Raw genomic sequence first — 17,671 nt, 5'->3', positions numbered from 1 at the left:
TGGGTCTTTGTTGCTGCGCACGGGCTTTCTCTAGTTGTGGTGAGCAGGGGCCACTCTTCGCTGCGGTGTGTGGGCCCCTCACTGCAGTGGCCTCTCCTGCTGCAGAGCACAGGCTCCAGACATGTGGGCCTCAGTAGTTGCGGCTCACAGGCTTCAGTGCACAGGCTCAGTAGTTGTGGCTCACGGGCTTAGTTGCGCCACAGCATGTGGGATCTTCCCGGACCAGGGATCAAACCCGTGTCCCCTGCATCGGCAGGCGGATTCTTAACCACTGTGCCACCAGGGAAGTCCCGGGCTAAGAGTTTTTAAACACCCATTTTCTCTACTGGTGATGTTAGGAAACCATTGATTTTGACAAGAGACGTGTCAATAGATAAACGTTCCTCTAAACCTTGTTACACAGAACATTCTGGAGACGCTAAGTGGACGGTGGGGTGGGTGGGAGGTGCCCTGTGGAGAAAGGCAGTGTTTGTGCCCCTCCCCAGGCAGACTCTTGGGGGATCCCTTCCGGTTAAGACTGAGAATCCCGTAGGAAGGAAACTTATTTAACTGCATCAGGCCCAGAATCTCCTAAACACATGCACGTGGAACTGGTTTTCACTGCTTACCTGTTAACCACAAAAAGGTGTTGTTTCCTGCAACGGAGTTTGAGGAGATGCAGCCCAGACTGGCTGCCCGGTGGGCAGTAACGCAGACATGTCCACGTGGGGCTCCCACGCAGGAAACCTCCTCCGCTGTCTGAGACGCGACAGGAGGAGCCGGGGATTCTGTGATTTATTCTCAGCAGATATTCTGCTCCACGTTGCCTTGTATAAGCTATGGCTTATTTTTCCCCATCTGCAAACAGGGATGGCGATACTACCTGCCAAGAGCGTGGTGGAAGTTACTTGTAAAGTGTTTTTAGGAAGAAAAAGCTGATCGTTAATGCAAAGGACAGAGGGCATCTTGGTAGGGACAGGTCTTATTTCACTTAACCCTGTATTCTGGCTTGGACTGGACTGAAATGTAGAATGTTAACATTTTAAAGATTTGATTTTAAATTATGTGATGTGACTGAAAATTAAGCCTGTCATTAGGAGAGAAAAAGAGAAAGAGAAGAAAAAAAACCATGAAGGGAGCAAAATGTAAAAAGCAGTGACCCAAAGAGGAGGAGGGAAGAGCCGGGGGAGGGGGAGCTTCCCAAGGCCGTGGCCTCAGACACACAGGGCACATGCCTGGATGGCCCATTGCCCTCCTCCCCACGACAAAAATTAAATGTGGGTGGGTTGTAATGCCTTTAACAAAAAGGAACTGAAGAGAGTATCAAATGCTGATCCTGCTGTGTCAGGAAAGATTCCCCCTAAAATCCCATCTAATCAGTTGGGTGAGGGGCTGAGAACTAACATGTGGCTGCCGTATCAGTAAACAAAGGATGCTGCAGCCACCAAGCCATCACATTACAGCTGCCCAGACGCTGAGCCCTGAGGGAACTCAGGATGGAAGCAGGATTTGCCCCCTTCCCCCCATCTAACAGTCAGCTGCTGCAGCTACGCCCAAGGATGCACCCTGAGGAAACTCTGGATGAGAAAACACAGGACACTGGGCCCAAAGAGCTGAGGTGCACATCAAAGGGAAGATTTCAGTGAGCCCAGACTCTTGCACCTGCCTATACATAGGAAAGCACTAAATTCCCTAACTTGAGATGTCTGGTTTTCCTTAATGAACAATAACCTTTTGATGTTGTGACTTCCTGCTATTCTGTCATGAAAAACTATATGTCCTGTTTCCTCTTTCCCTCTGGGGAGCATTCTCCTGGAGTTATCTGAGGTGCTGTGTCCCAGGCTGAAGTCCTCAGTTTAGCCCACCGAATAAAACATAACTCTCAACTTTTAGGTTCTGCATTTTTTTTTTCAGTCGACAGGACGTGGCAAAAGCAGCACATAGGGCCCAGCAGCGTGTGGGGTGTAAAGGCTGTGATGGGGGTGAGGCGGGAGACAGACGGGCCCCAGCCCGCGCAGCGGGAGCCTGTCCCCTCTGGACAGGTACTCCAAGATGAAGGTAATGGCAAGATCAAGGAGGACCTGAGTCCTGCTTGGGTAAAAGATAAAGAGACCATGTATTCCTCATTCTTGTGGTCAAGAAGACCTCCCCAACTGCACATGCCCAGAAAGGCTCCTCGGGGGTCAGAGGAGGGTGAGGCTGCCAGACCATAATATGCTCTTCTTCCCAGAAACCCTTGCGCTGGAATTCATCTTGGCTAAGAGATTGCACATGTCCACAGGGGAGGACACTGAGTTAGACCAAATACAGACTCAGACCAAGGCAAAGCAAGATGACTGGCCAGAGGAAACCCAGAAGAACTGCCCTGTATAAATGATTTAACCGTCTCTTTACTGCACTCCTCCTCATTAGGGAGGATGCCCACACCCTTTCTCTCCGGGTGTGTATTTCTGCCTTGCTTCTGTCTTAAATAAACAAACGGTTTCTCTGTGTGCTCTCCCACATGTTGCGCTGTGTCTCTAATTATAAACTTTGTACCTGACTTTACAGTTTTGCCTCTTTGAAACATTCTTGCTTTCACATGGGGCAAGAGCCAGGGGAGCTTTGCTTCTAGCCTCTAGCCCCTGGTGGACTGGGGGCTAGGATTCCTGGTTTTCATCCAGGCTACTCAGCTCCAATTCCTGGGCAGGGAACTGAGATCCTGCTTCAAGCCACCACTCACTGCTCTCTCCCCGAGATCGGGGGGAACAGGAAGGTGCGGGGGGAAAGGGGAGCCAACGCAGGAGACAGAGACTCGGGTGATGTTGGTGGGTGGCTGCCCCCAGGAGCCCTGTTCTCCTCCTGATTTGGGGGAAAAAAAGAAAATAAGGTGCTCTTGTTCATTAAATTTAAGATAGCGATATTCACCTCTGAGACCTTTCAAATCCTTTTCAAACAAAAAGGTGTGGGATAAATAATTAAACAAAAAGAACAGAAGGAGATAGAATGGAAGGGCCTGGGACTCCAGATCAGAAGACCTGGATTCAATCCTGACAGCCCAATCTTTACGTGTCTGGGATCCCTGGGCTTCTCAGAGCCTCAACTTCATCACCTGTGCAAGGAGGGGGGTGCATTTCTCCCAGGACTGTGACAAGCAGCTGCCGTCACGCTGCACAGACTGTCCCCTGTCCCCCACAGTGGTAAGTGGGAGCAGAATGCGCTCGGCACCTCAGGCACTGCTGCTCTTCACCCGATCGGGGTGACAAACCTAAGAGGGGCTTTCAACAAGGTGCCCGACCAGGAGAGGTAGCTCACATCACGGCAAACTACTGTCACCCTGCTGCTCAGGGCTACAATCTTGATGCTTTTTCTGCTTTTAAACACAAATTTTTTTTTTTTTTTTTTGGTACGTGGGCCTCTCACTGCTGTGGCCTCTCCCGTTGCGGAGCACAGGCTCCGGACGCGCAGGCTCAGCGGCCATGGCTCACGGCCCAGCCGCTCCATGGCATGTGGGATCTTACCGTACTGGGGCAGGAACCCGTGTCCCCTGCATCGGCAGGCGGACTCTCAACCACTGCGCCACCAGGGAAGCCCTAAACACAAATATTTTACAACAGGGAACATCACAGGCGGCCAGGTCTTTAAAGCCCCCCACCTGAGGAATGCAGCTGGTGAGAGGTTGATGACGCACGAGCTTGTGATAAACATTGAAACGTGATGAAGTTACCAACAGCCTTTCATACTATACGAGCCTCTGATTTTTATACTTTTAGGTCTGGTGAATGACAGGTTTATTTTTTTGTTTGTTTGCTTTTAATTTTTATTTTATGTTGGAGCATCGTTGATTAACAATGTCGTGTTAGTTTCAGGTGTCCAGAAAACTGATTCAGTTCAACATAGACATGTATCTGTTCTTTGTCAAATTAAACTCTTTTCCCACTTGGCCTATTACAGAATATTGAGCGGAGTTCCCTGTGCTACACAGCGGGTTCTTGTTGGTTGTCTATTTTAAATATAGCAGTGTGACATGAATGACAGGTTTATTTTTTTAGAAAAAAGCATTACCCATTTTCAAAGATAACTAAGGCGAACATTTTGATGTATTGCTCTTTAATCAAGAACTAAAGGAGATGCCACCACTGTCCCCAGGGAGCCAGGCTCCACCCGGTCCCCAGGCCCAGGAACAACCTGCCCATCTAAGATCAGGAAGCCTGTGTCAGGTGGGCACACTTGACAGCGAATCTCCTTGGAGACCTGCTCTTCAGGGAGTCCTGGTCCCAGCCAACAGCCCTGCCACCTGGGCGCCGCCTCCCCTTCTGGTGACCATTTCCTTCCTGCCCCACACTCCCACTCTGTGGGCCATTTCTCCTGCGAGTCTGTCAGCTGACCCCATTGACTTGCTCCAGAGAAGGCTCCCCTGCCTTCCATTATCCTCCTGCCTTCCAAGCCATTGGGTTGATCCTTGGTGTCACCTTGTTTATCCAGTCACCTGCCTGCCTGACTCAGCCCGGGACCTGCTCCACCAGGCACGTCATGCCTCCAGCATGGGCCAAGTCATCCCAGGCACTCAAAACACCTGTTGGCTTATCAGGGCGCGCACTTTCCTAGGACTATCAGGAAGCAGCGTTAAAGGCTATGGTGCCTATAGCTAGGAAGGGAGTTGCTAGATGGAGAAGCAAGTCCATGCGTGACCAGAGCGAAAGAGCTGGCAGCCCAGGCTGACGGATCAAAGGTGAGGAGGTCCCTTCCTTGAGAGAATCAGACTCCCTTTCCTTCGTCTTCCCCCAGTTTCTCTCTCCTCCTCCCCCTTTCCCTCCCTCTCTTTGATTCATCCCCCCTCTTTCCCTTCCAAGGCCTGAGCAGTGACACGATTAGTTAGATTCACTGGAAGCCATCTGCAAGTTGAAATGAAAGTTCTGGAGACAAGCCTTCGCCCAAAAAAAGAAAAGAAAAAAAAAAAAAAGAAAGAAAAAGAAAAGAAAGAAGGAAAGAAGGAAGAAAGACCCAGAAAAGATATGAGAAAGATTTTTTTTAATGTATCTACTGAAGCCAGGAAGTAGGACTAGAATGAAATAAAAGCCGTATGTCCAGCCATGGGCTTCAGTTACCACGAATGTACAGGTGATTCGTGAGTTTACCTCTCCTGCCCCTCTTCTGAGCTCCTCCTGTCCACCGGCTGCCACGTAATGCCTCTATGATCTCCACTGACATGTCCAGAGTTACACTTTGTTCTTTCACCCCCAATTCTATCCTCCTTCTGGGTCTGATTTCGGATGCGCGGAGCGATAAGCGGCAGCTAGCAGCACGCAGCAGCGAGTGGTAGCTGGAAGCGAGATCTTGGTTCCCAGACCAGGGGTCCCAACTGCTGGACCCCAGAGGCCAGCTACTAAACCCCCAGCTCTTGCCTGCCTTGTCAAGACAGGATTCAGGCAAGGAGGCGGAAGGTAAAGAGAAAAGGACAAACTTTATGGGAAAAGCAAATTACCTGCAGAAAGACACACGGGCGAACTCGGAGAGAGAGTCACGCCTTGGGGAGGTTTAAATCCTTTACGCAGTTTTCCGGGTCTTTGTCTTCCTTCTGGTCCATCATCTTGCTTTCCCCACCCCCACCCCCACCCCCACCCCCCCACCCCCGTGGCTAATTTGTCTCAGGACCTTCCTCTTAGGCGCACACACACTTCTCAGCCAAGATGGATCTCAAAACGAAGGAGTCTGGGGGAAGCAAGACTCAGTATGGCCTGCCATTGTCCCCTGACTTTTGACCCCCAAGGAGCCTTTCTGCGCATGTGCAGTGTCTCCTTTGCCCCAAGGAGGGGAAATATGTGACCTCTTGGTCTTTTCTTCCAACAGGGTTTAGCCCCTCCCTGCTCCTGCCGTGACAGTTACGTTAAAGCATCCACAGGAGACAAAGCCTGGCTATTTATCCTGTTTCTGTTGTTATTTCCATTTAGGAGAGCAAACAGGAGGCTGGTTGTAAATATCTAGGCTGGAGCCCATCTATCTCCTGTCTCAGGTTTCCACCCTCAGGTCATCCTCCTGTACATGCCAGAAATCAGAAAGTGCTTTTGGACCCCTTCCTCCCTTCCAGTGGGAAGCATCTTCAACTTGCAACAAAATCTTGCTGAGTTGGTTGCCTAAATAACTCTTAAAATAGCCCACCTCTCTCCACTCATACTATAAATAGCTCTTAAAATAGCCCACCTCTCTCCACTCGTACATATTCCACCCGGCCCAAGTGGCAATCATTTCTCACCAGGACTGTTATAAAAGCCTCCCCGGCTTGTCTTTCTGCACCCAGTGGGGCTACCTTCCCTCCACAGTGGATAATGTAGCCACAGCCATCTGTTCAGAATGTACATCTGATCACATTTTACACACACACACACACACACAAAGAGCTTCCGTTTTTAAAAAATTGACATGAAATTGACATATAACATTATACTAGTTTCAGATGTACAACATAATGATTTGATATCTGTATACACTGTGAAATGATCACAGTAAGTGTAGGTAACATCGGTCACCATACATAGTTACAAAAAACCATTTTCTCTTGTGGTGAGAATTTTCAAGATCTTCCCTCTCAGCAATTTTTGAATGTACAATACAGTATCATTAACTATAGTCACCGGGCTGTGCATCACACCCCCAGGACTTATTTATTTCATAACTGGAAGTTTGTACCTTTTGACTCTTCACCCATTTCACCTGCTTCTGTCCTCACCCCCATTCCCACCTCTGGCAACCACTAACCTTTCTCTGTATCTATAACTCGGTTTTTGTTTGGGGTTTTTTTTTTTTTTTTTTGGTTCCACATATAAGTGAGATTATATGGTATTTGTCTTCCTCTGTCTGACTTATTTCACTTAACACAATGCTCTTGAGGTCTATCCATGTTGATGCAATCTGGCAAGGTTTCATTTTAAGAGCCAGCTTTATTCTAATAACAATAGCTTCCGATTATCGGAAAAATCCCTAACAGGGCCTGGAGAGTTCAGTCCCTGGGGGAACAGATCCCTTCCTTGGGGTCTCCCCATCACATTGTGCCCCTTACCTTCTGCACTGCACACACTCTGAGCTCCTTTCAGCCCCTCTAACCAGGCGTGTCCCTTCTCACCTTGGGGTGTTCATGCCTGCTCCTTCCCTGCCTATACAGGGTTCTCCCCATCCTCCCACCCCTGACTGAGGCTGCTCTTTTGTCCTATCTCAGCTTCATCCCCCCTCCTCCAGGAAGCCCTCCCCATCTCATGGAAGAGGTCAATTACCCCATTTTATTCTCTCCCAGCTCCTTGTACCTCCTTTGGTACCAATCACAGTTGTAATTCTGCATTTTACTTGAGTGTTTGTAACTAATGCCCATCTCCTCAGTAGCCTCTGAACTTCCCTAGGACACAGGCCTGTGTCCTCCCTTTTTCTGATCTGCATTATATTCCTAGCACTTAGCATAGACTGCCACAGGGCAACACCAAAGGCAAGTGTTTCCAAAGGGGTTGCATGGCCTTGGGAAGATGCCTGTAGCTGGGGCTTAGTTTTTCCTTCTATAGAATAGGCATGGTCATGGTGTTTCCTGGGAGACTGCAGTCATAAGAGATACGAGGGTCTGTTGTTAATATTTGCTTGAACAAAAGTTCACACAATGAACCTGAACCCTTTAAATATATTGTTCGTGTGTTCTGCATTCAGTGTCTTAACTATGTACTTTTTCTTTTTTAGCCTTATCAGTATTTCTGAGTACCAACAGCGCACCTAGAATTGTCCAAGACGTAATGACCATGACCCATAACCAGGGAACGTATCATTGTGTGTAACTGATACTAATCCTGATGGAATCAAATAACAGTATAGGTTTTCTGAGGTGTGTACTCACTTATTACCTCTCATGGTAAGGTCCCAACCTGGACAAGCAGCCTCCATTATCTCATCTCCCCTTTACAGATGGAGACCTGGGGGTACAAAGATGCGGCATGACTTGCCCAAAGGCAGAGAGCCAGGAGCAAAGGAGGGAATGATAATCATAATGATTTGCATTTGTGAAGTGCTTTCCCTACTGAAAAATCCAAAGCTCTTAGCAATGCTCAGTTTAATTCACCATTTTAATAATGCTGTGAAGTTTAACGAAAAGCATTGATTTCTGTAAGAGGCAAATGTTTTGAAATATAGTTGTGTAGCTAACTTCGTAACCATCCAGGTAGATTGGATTTAAAAACTCATATTTCATAACACCCAAATATGAATTATTGAGAACTTAGTGAGGGTTCCAGGGAAAAGCAAATTACTCGGGGCATGATTCTCTCAGCTGTATCTCTTTCTTCCTACTCCTCATGTTTAAACCAGAGCAGATGACACAGGGTGGGCATTTAAGGGGATGAGTGTGAATCTGGAGTCCCTCAAACACGATTCTCATCTGTACTTAGCACTGTGACCTTAGGCAAGAAACTTAACCTTGAATAAGCCTGTTTTCTCATTAGTCAAATAGGGATAATAGCTCAAATACACATGTAAATATTAAAAAGAAATCAGGTGCCCAGCATTGTGTCTGGACCAAATAGCTGTTTAATAGTGGTTGATATTAATATTTATATCTGTTAATAATAATAAATGGTTCCCTCAGCTTTTAAAAGTTGTAAATAAGTGGCCAAATTAATTAGGCAAGAAATTTTGAAGACCAAACATGTACATAGAGTTTAGTTAAAAGTGAAGAGGGGGTTGGTCGAGATTGGATAGCAGGGTCCATCCTCCCTCTGGAGTCCCAGTTTTTCACTCAAGGGTCTCCCCCTTCCCCACCCCAGTTCCTACAGGACTCATGCAGGTGGATCTGGGACCAAAGTTGAGGAGGGCTTTCTCCAGGTGGGACCTCAGAGATGTGGAGCAAATGTGGAGAAAGATGGTCCCTGGGAGGATTTCTCCACCCAATCCACGAATATGTCGAAGAACAAAGCAAGAACAAGGCAAGCTCTAACCTTGGGGATCTGCAGGGGATACACCTAAGGGAATATTCTTGGGAAGTAAGAATTCTTTTCTGAGAACACCAAAACCAAACCTTCCTGGAAGACAACCAGGAAACTTGCACGCTGCCCGAGGTGTGGTATGCTGTCTGAAAGTCCACCTAGTAGGGAAACTCTTCTTAGGTAAACAGAATGCTTCCTCTAACTCAAGTAGACACTTGAGAGTTTACTGCTTTCTGTGAAACGGTTCAATCCCACTCTCTTGCACTAACATCCAGCTGAGAATGAAAGTTCCAGGAAGTCAAGTTCAGGAGGGGGAATCACTTTGGAAGTGACGGCACCATTTGGTGGGAGTTGATGGAGTCTGTCCACTGGGAGCATGAAGGGGGGAGGTGGTGAAAGCCCAGGAGGCTGTGTCACAGACCAAAGACATCCTCAGAGCATGGAAGGCTTTCCACATAACACCTAAGCTGGAAATTGCTTTCTTCCAGAAGAATTAGACAAGAAAAAGAAATAAAATCATCCAAATCAGAAAGGAAGAAGTTAAAATGATCTCTGTCCACAGATGTTATATACAGAAAACCCTAAAGATTACACACACACACAATTGTTAGAACTCATAAATGAGTTCAGCAAAGTTGCAGGATACAAATCAATGCACAAAATCAGTTTCATTCTTACACATTAACAATGAACAATCAGAAAAAGAAATTCAGAAAAAATTCCATTTCTAATAGCATCAAAAAAATGAAATACTTAGGAATAAACTTAAGAAAGGAGGCAAAAGATTTGTATGCTGAAAACTACAAAGTGCTGCTGAAAAAAATTAAAGAAGGTGCAAATAGATGGAAAGGTATTCACTATTCTTGTATTGGAAGACTTAACATTGTTAATATGGCAATACTAACTAAAGTGACCTACAGATTCGAAGCAGTCACTATCAATATTCCAATGACAATTTTTGCAGGTATACATAAACACATCCTAAAATTCACTTGGGATCGCAAGGGTCAAAACAATCTTAAAAAATAAGAACAAAATTGGAGGTCTCACACTTCAAAACTTATTACAAAACTACAGTAATCAAAACAGTGTGGTACTGGCATAAAGATAAACTCATAGATCAATGGAATGGAATAGAGAGCCCAGAAATAAACACTAGTATATATGGCCAAATGATTTTCAATAAGGGTGCCAAGACCATTCAGTGAGGAAAGGACAGTCATTTCAACAAATGGCAGTGGGAAAACTGGATCTCCACATGCAAACAAATGAAGTAGGACCCAAACCTTACACCATATACAAAAATTGACTCAAGATGGATCATAAATGATGAGCTAAAACCATAAGACTCTTAGAAGAAAACATAAGAGAAAGATTTATGACATTGGATTTGGCAATGATTTCTTAGATATAACATCAAAAACAGGAGCAACAAAAGAAAAATAGATAAATTGGACTACACCAAATTTTAAAACTTCTGTGCATCAAAGGACGCAATCAACAAAGTGAAAAGGCAACCCTCTGAACAGGAGTAAATATTTGCAAATCATATATTTGAGAAGGGGTTAATATTCAGATATAGAGAACTTCTACAATGCAACAACAAAACCCCAAATAACCAGATTTAAAGATGGGCAATGGAATTGAATCAATCACTCTTTCTCCAACAAAGATATACAAATGGTCAATAAGCACATGAAAAGGTGATCAATGTCACTAATCACTAGGGAGAAGCAAATCAAAACTACAGTGAGATACCACTTCACACCCATTAGGATGGAGACTATTAAACACACACACACACACACACGGAAAATAAGTGTTGGTGAGGATGTGGAGAAATTGGAACCCTCATGCATCGCTGGTAAAAATGTAAAATGGTTCGGCCACTGTGGAAAACCATTTAGTGGTTCCTTAAAAAGTTAAACATAAAATTATCACATGATTCAGCAATTCCATGTCTGGATATATAACCAAAAGAAATGAAAGCAAGAACTTGAACAGATATTTGTACACACATATTCATAGCAGCATCCTTTATAATAGCCAAAATATGGAAGCAATCCAAGTGTCCACCAATGGAGGAATGGATAAACAAATGTGGCATATCCATACAATGGAATATTATTCAGTCCTGAAAAAGAAGGAAATGCTGACACCTGCTACAACATGGATGAAACTTGAGGACATTATGCTGAGTGAAATATGCCAGTCATGAAAGGACAAATAATGTATGATTCCACTGATATGAGGTACCCAGAGGAGTCAAATTCATAGAAATGGAAAATAGAAAGGTGGTTGCCAGGGGCGGGGGGAGGGGGAAATGAGGAGCTATTTTCTAATGTGGACAGAGTTTCAGCGTGAGATGATTAAAAAGTTATCAAATTGGATAGTGGTAATAGTTACACAACATGGTGAGTGCCCTTGATGCCAAAAAATTATACACTTAAAAATGGTAAATTTTATATTATGTGTATCTTACCACAATGTAAAAAAATTTTTAATGAAACATTTACATGTAAATCTAACAAAACATGTACAGAACTTATATGTTGAAAACTACACAATGCTGATGAGAAATTTTTTAAAGTTCTAAATAAATGGAGAGGTGATCTCTTATCTGGGCAGAGCACAGCCTCCTCCATCATCCTGCTTTTATAGGAGTTTTGGCTATTATGGAGTTTCTGTCCACAGGGGAGAAACTGTTCAGCCTGGGGCCCATCTATCTCCTGCTTCAGTATTCTTGAGAAGGACGTGCACTCACTCCCTCTTGTGAGAGCACCGGAATCACAACTAACTGCTGAACAATCATCAACAGGAAGACACTGGAACTCACCAAAAAAATACCTGACATCCAAAGACAAAGGAGAAGGCACAGTGAGATGGTAGGAGGGGCGCAATCACAGTAAAATCAAATCCCATAACTGCTGGTGAGTGACTCACAAACTGGAGAACACTTATACCACAGAAGTCCACCCACTGGAGTGAAGCTTCTGAACCCCACATCACGCTTCCCAAACTTGGGGTCCGGCAACAGGAGGAGGAATCTCCAGAGAATAAGGCTTTGAAGGCTAGTGGAATTTGATTGCAGGGCTTCAACAGGACTGAGGGAAACAGAGACTCCACTCTTGGAGGGCACACACAAAGTAGTGTGTGCATCAGGACCCAGGGGAAGGAGCAGTGACCTCATAGGAGACTGAACCAGACCTACCTGCTAGTGTTGGAGGGTCTCCTGCAGAGGCAGGGAGTGGTTCTGTCTCACTGTGAGGACAAGGACACTGGCAGCAGAAGTTCTGGGTAGTACTCCTTGGCATGAGCCCTCCCAGAGTCCACCATTAGCCCCACCAAAGAGCCCGGGTAGGCCCTAGTGTTGGGTCACCTCAGGCCAGACAACCAACAGGGAGGGAACCCAGCCCCACCCATCAGCATACAAGTGGATTAAAGTTTTACTGAGCTCTGCCCACCAGAGCAACACCCAGCTCTACCCACCACCAGTCCCTCACATCAGGAAGCCTGCACAAGCCTCTTAGATAGCCTCATCCACCAGAGGGCAGACAGCAGAAGCAAGAAGAACTACAATCCTGCAGCCTGTGAAACGTAAACCACATTCACAGAAAGATAGACAAAATGAAAAGGCAGAGGACTACATACCAGATGAAGCAACAAGATAAAACCATAGAAAAACAACTAAATGAAGTGGAGATAGGCAACCTTCCAGAAAAAGAATTCAGAATAATGATAGTGAAGATGACCCAGAACCTTGGAAAAAGAATGGAGGCAAAGATCGAGAAGATGCAAGAAATGTTTAACAAAGACCTAGAAGATTTAAAGGACAAACACCTAGATGAATTAAAGAACAAACAAACAGAGATGAACAATACAACAACTGAAATGAAAAATACACTTGAAGGAATCAAGAGCAGAATACCTGAGGCAGAAGAGCGGATAAGTGACCTGGAAGACAGAATGGTGGAATTCACTGCTGTGGAACAGAATAAAGAAAAAAGAATGAAAAGAAATGAAGACAGCCTAAGAGACCTCTGGGACAACATTAAACACACCAACATTCACATTAAAAGGGTCCCAGAAGGAGAAGAGAAAGAGAAAGGACATGAGAAAATATTTGAAGAGATTATAGTTGAAAACTTCCCTAACATGGGAAAGGAAATAGCCACCCAAGTCCAGGAAGTGCACAGAGTCCCAGGCAGGATAAACCCAAGGAGAAACATGCCGAGACACATAGTACTCAAATTGACAAAAATTAAAGACAAAGAAAAATTATTAAAAGCAACAAGGGAAGAAGGACAAATAACATACAAGGGAACTCCCATAAGGTTAACAGCTGATTTCTCAGCGGAAACTCTACAAGCCAGAAAGGAGTGGCACGATATATTTACAAGGATGAAAGTGAAGAAACTACTACCAAGATTACTCTACCCAACAAAAATCTCATTCAGATTAGACAGTGAAATCAAAAGCTTTACAGACAAGCAAAAGCTAAGAGAATTCAGCACCACCAAACCAGCTCTACAATAAATACTAAAGGAAATGCTCTAAGTGGGAAACACAAGAGAAGAAAAGGACCTACACAAACAAACCCAAAACAATTAAGAAAATGGTAATAGGAACATACATACCGATAATTACCTTAAATGTGAATGGATTAAATGCTCCAACCAAAAGACACAGGCTCCTTGAATAGATACAAAAACAAGACCCATATATATGTTGTCTACAAGAGACCCACTTCAGACCTAGAGACACATAGAGACTGAAAGTGAGGGGATGGAAAAAGATATTTCATGCAAATGGAAATCAAAAGAAAGCTGGAGTAGCAATACTCATATCAGATAAAATAGTCTTTAAAATAAAGAATGTTACAAGAGACAAGGAAGGACGCTACATAATGATCAAGGGATCAATCCAAGAAGAAGACATAACAATTATAAATATATGTGCACCCAACATAGGAGCACCTCAATACATAAGGCAAAGGCTAACAGCTATAAAAGAGGAAATTGACAGTAACACAATAATAGTGGGGGTCTTTAACACCTCACTCACACCAATGTACAGATCATCCAGACAGAAAATTAATAAGGAAACACAAGCTTAAATGACACAGTAGACCAGATAGATTTAATTGATATTTATAGGACATTCCATCCAAAACCAGCCGATTGCACTTTCTCCTCAAATGCACATGGAACTTTCTCCAGGATAGTTCACATCCTGGGTCACAAATAAAGCCTTGGTAAATATAAGAAAATTGAAATCATATCAAGCATCATTTCCAACTACAATGCTATGAGATTAGAAATAAATTACAACGAAAAAAAAGTAAAAAACACAAACATACGGAAGCTAAATAATACGTTACCAAATAACCAAGAGATCACTGAAGAAATCAAAGAGGAAATTAAAAAATACCTACAGACAAATGACAATGAACACACGATGATCCAAAACCTATGGGATGCAGCAAAAGCAGTTCTAAGAGGGAAGTTTGTAGCATTACAAGCCTACCTCAAGAAACAAGAAAAATCTCAAATAAACAATCTAACCTTACACCTAAAGGAACTAGAGAAAGAAGAACAAACAAAACCCAAAGTTAGTAGAAGGAAAGAAATCATAAAGATCAGAGCAGAAATAAATGAAATAGAAATAAAGAAAACAATAGCAAAGATCAATAAAACTAAAAGCTGGTTCTTCGAGAATATAAACAAAGTTGATAAACCTTTAACCAGACTCATCAAGAAAAAGAGGGAGGGGACTTCCCTGGTGGTGCAGTGGTTGAGAGTCTACCTGCCGATGCAGGGGACAGGGGTTCGTGTCCCGGTTGGGGAAGATCCCACATGCCGCAAGGCGGCTAGGCCTGTGAGCCATGGCCACTGAGCCTGCACGTCTGGAGCCTGCGCATCCAGAGCCTACGTGTCCAGAGCCTGTGCTCCACAACAGGAGAGGCCACAGAGTGAGAGGCCCGCGTACCGCAAAAAAAAAAAAAAGAGGGAGAGGACTCAAATCAATAAAAGTAGAAATGAAAAAGGAGAAGTTACAAAGGACACCACAGAAATACAAAGCATCATAAGAGGGTACTACAAGCAACACTATGCCAATAAAATATGCCAATAAAATGCCAATAAAATGGACAATTTGGAAGAAATGGACAAATTCTTAGAAAGGTATAACCTTACAACACTGAACCAGGAAGAAATAAACAATATGAACAGACCAATCACAAGTAATGAAATTGAAACTGTGATTAAAACTCTTCCAACAAACAAATGTCCAGGACCAGATGGCTTCACAGGTGAATTCTATCAAACATTTAGAGAAGAGCTAACACCCATAATTCTCAAACTCTTCCAAACAATTTCAGAGGAAAGAACACTCCCAAACTCATTCTATGAGGCCACCATCACCCTGATACCAAAACCAGACAAAGACGTCACAAAGAAAGAAAACTACAGGCCAATATCACTGATGAACACAGATGCAAAAATCTTCAACAAAATACTAGCAAACAGAATCCAACAACACATTAAAAGGATCATACACCATGATCAAGTGGGATTTATCACAGGGATGCAAGGATTCTTCAATATACGCAAATCAATCAATGTGATACACCATATTAACAAATTGAAGAATAAAAACCATATGATCATCTCAATAGATGCAGAAAAAGCTTTTGACAAAATCAGCATCCATTTATGACAAAACTCTCCAGAAAGTGGGCATGGAGGGAACCTACCTCAACATAATAAAGGCTATATATGACAAACCCACAGCAAACATCATTCTCAATGGTGAAAAACTGAAAGCATTTCCTCTAAGATCAGGAACAAGACAAGAATATCCACTCTTGCCACTATTATTCAACATAGTTTTGGAAGTCCTAGCCGTGGTAATCAGAGAAGAAAAAGATATAAAAGGAATACAAATTGAAAAAAAGAAGTAAAACTGTCACTGTTTGCAGATGACATGATACTATACATAGAGAATCCTAAAGATGTCACCAGAAAACTACTAGAGCTAATCTATGAATTTGGTAAAGTGGCAGGATACAAAATTAATGTACAGAAATATCTTGCATTCCTATACACTAACAATGAAAGATCAGAAAGAGAAATTAAGGAAACAATCCCATTCACCATTACAACAAAAAGAATTGAATACTTAGGAATAAACCTACCTAAGGAGGTAAAAGACATGTACTCAGAAAACTATAAGACACTGATGAAAGAAATCAAAGATGACACAAACAGGTGGAGAGATATACGATGTTCTTGGATTGGAAGAATCAATACTGTGAAAATGACTATACTACCCAAAGCAATCTACAGATTCAATGCAATCCCTATCAAATTACCAATGGCATTTTTCACAGAACTAGAACAAAAAATCTTTAAATTCATATAGAGACACAAAAGACCCCAAATAGCCAATGCAATCTTGAGAAAATAAAACGGAGCTGGAGGAATCAGACTCCCTGACTCACACTATACTACAAAGATACAGTAATCAAAACAATATGGTACTGGCACAAAAACAGAAACACAGATCAATGGAACAAGATAGAAAGCCCAGAGATAAACCCATGCACCTATGGTTAACTAATCTATGACAAACGGGGCAAGGATATACAATGGAGAAAAGACAGTCTCTTCAATAAGTGGTGCTGGAAAAACTGGACAGCTACATGTAAAAGAATGAAATTAGAACACTCCCTAACACCAAACACAAAAATAAACTCAAAATGGATTAAAGACCTAAATGTAAGACAGGACACTATAAAACTCTTAGAGGAAAACATAGGAAGAACACTGTTTGACATAAATCGCAGCAAGATCCTTTTTGACCAACCTCCTAGAGTCATGGAAATAAAAACAAAATAAACAAATGGGACCTAATGAAACTTAAAAGCTTTTGCACAGCAAAGGAAACTATAAACAAGACGAAAAGACAACCCTCAGAATGGGAGAAAATATTTGCAAGTGAATCAACAGACAAAGGATTAATCTCCAAAATATATAAATAGCGCATGCAGCTCAATATTAAAAAAACAGACAACCCATCAAAACATGGGCAGAAGACCTAAACAGACACTTCTCCAAGGAAGACATACAGACGGCCAAGAAGCACATGAAAAGCTGCTCTACATCACTAATTATTAGAGAAATGCAAATCAAAACCACAATGAGGTATCACCTCACACCAGTTAGAATGGGCCTCATCAGAATATCTACAAACAACAAATGCTAGAGATGGTGTGGAGAAAAGGGAACCCTCTTGCACTGCTGGTGGGAATGTGAATTGATACAGCCACTATGGAGGACAGTATTGAGTTTCCTTACAAAACTACAAATAGAACTACCATATGACCCAGCAATCCCACTACTGGGCATATACCCTGAGAAAACCATAATTCAAAAAGAGTCATGTACCAAAATGTTCACTGCAGCTCTATTTACAATAGCCTGGAGATGGAAACAACCTAAGTGTCCATCATCAGATGAATGGATAAAGAAGATGTGGCACATATATACAATGGAATATTACTCAGCCATAAAAAGAAACAAAATTGAGGTATTTGTAATGAGGTGGATGGACCTAGAGTCTGTCATACAGAGTGAAGTAAGTCAGAAAGAGAAAGACAAATACCGTATGCTAACACATCATATGGAATTTAAGAAAAAAAAATGTCATGAAGAACCTAGGGGTAAGACAGGAATAAAGACACAGACCTACTAGAGAATGGA

Source organism: Aethalodelphis obliquidens, unplaced genomic scaffold (assembly GCF_003676395.1).
Source record: "Aethalodelphis obliquidens isolate GAN/ISIS:26980383/991018 unplaced genomic scaffold, ASM367639v1 scaffold87, whole genome shotgun sequence".
NCBI lineage: Eukaryota > Metazoa > Chordata > Mammalia > Artiodactyla > Delphinidae > Aethalodelphis > Aethalodelphis obliquidens.
Note: the sequence above shows the minus strand (reverse complement) of the source record.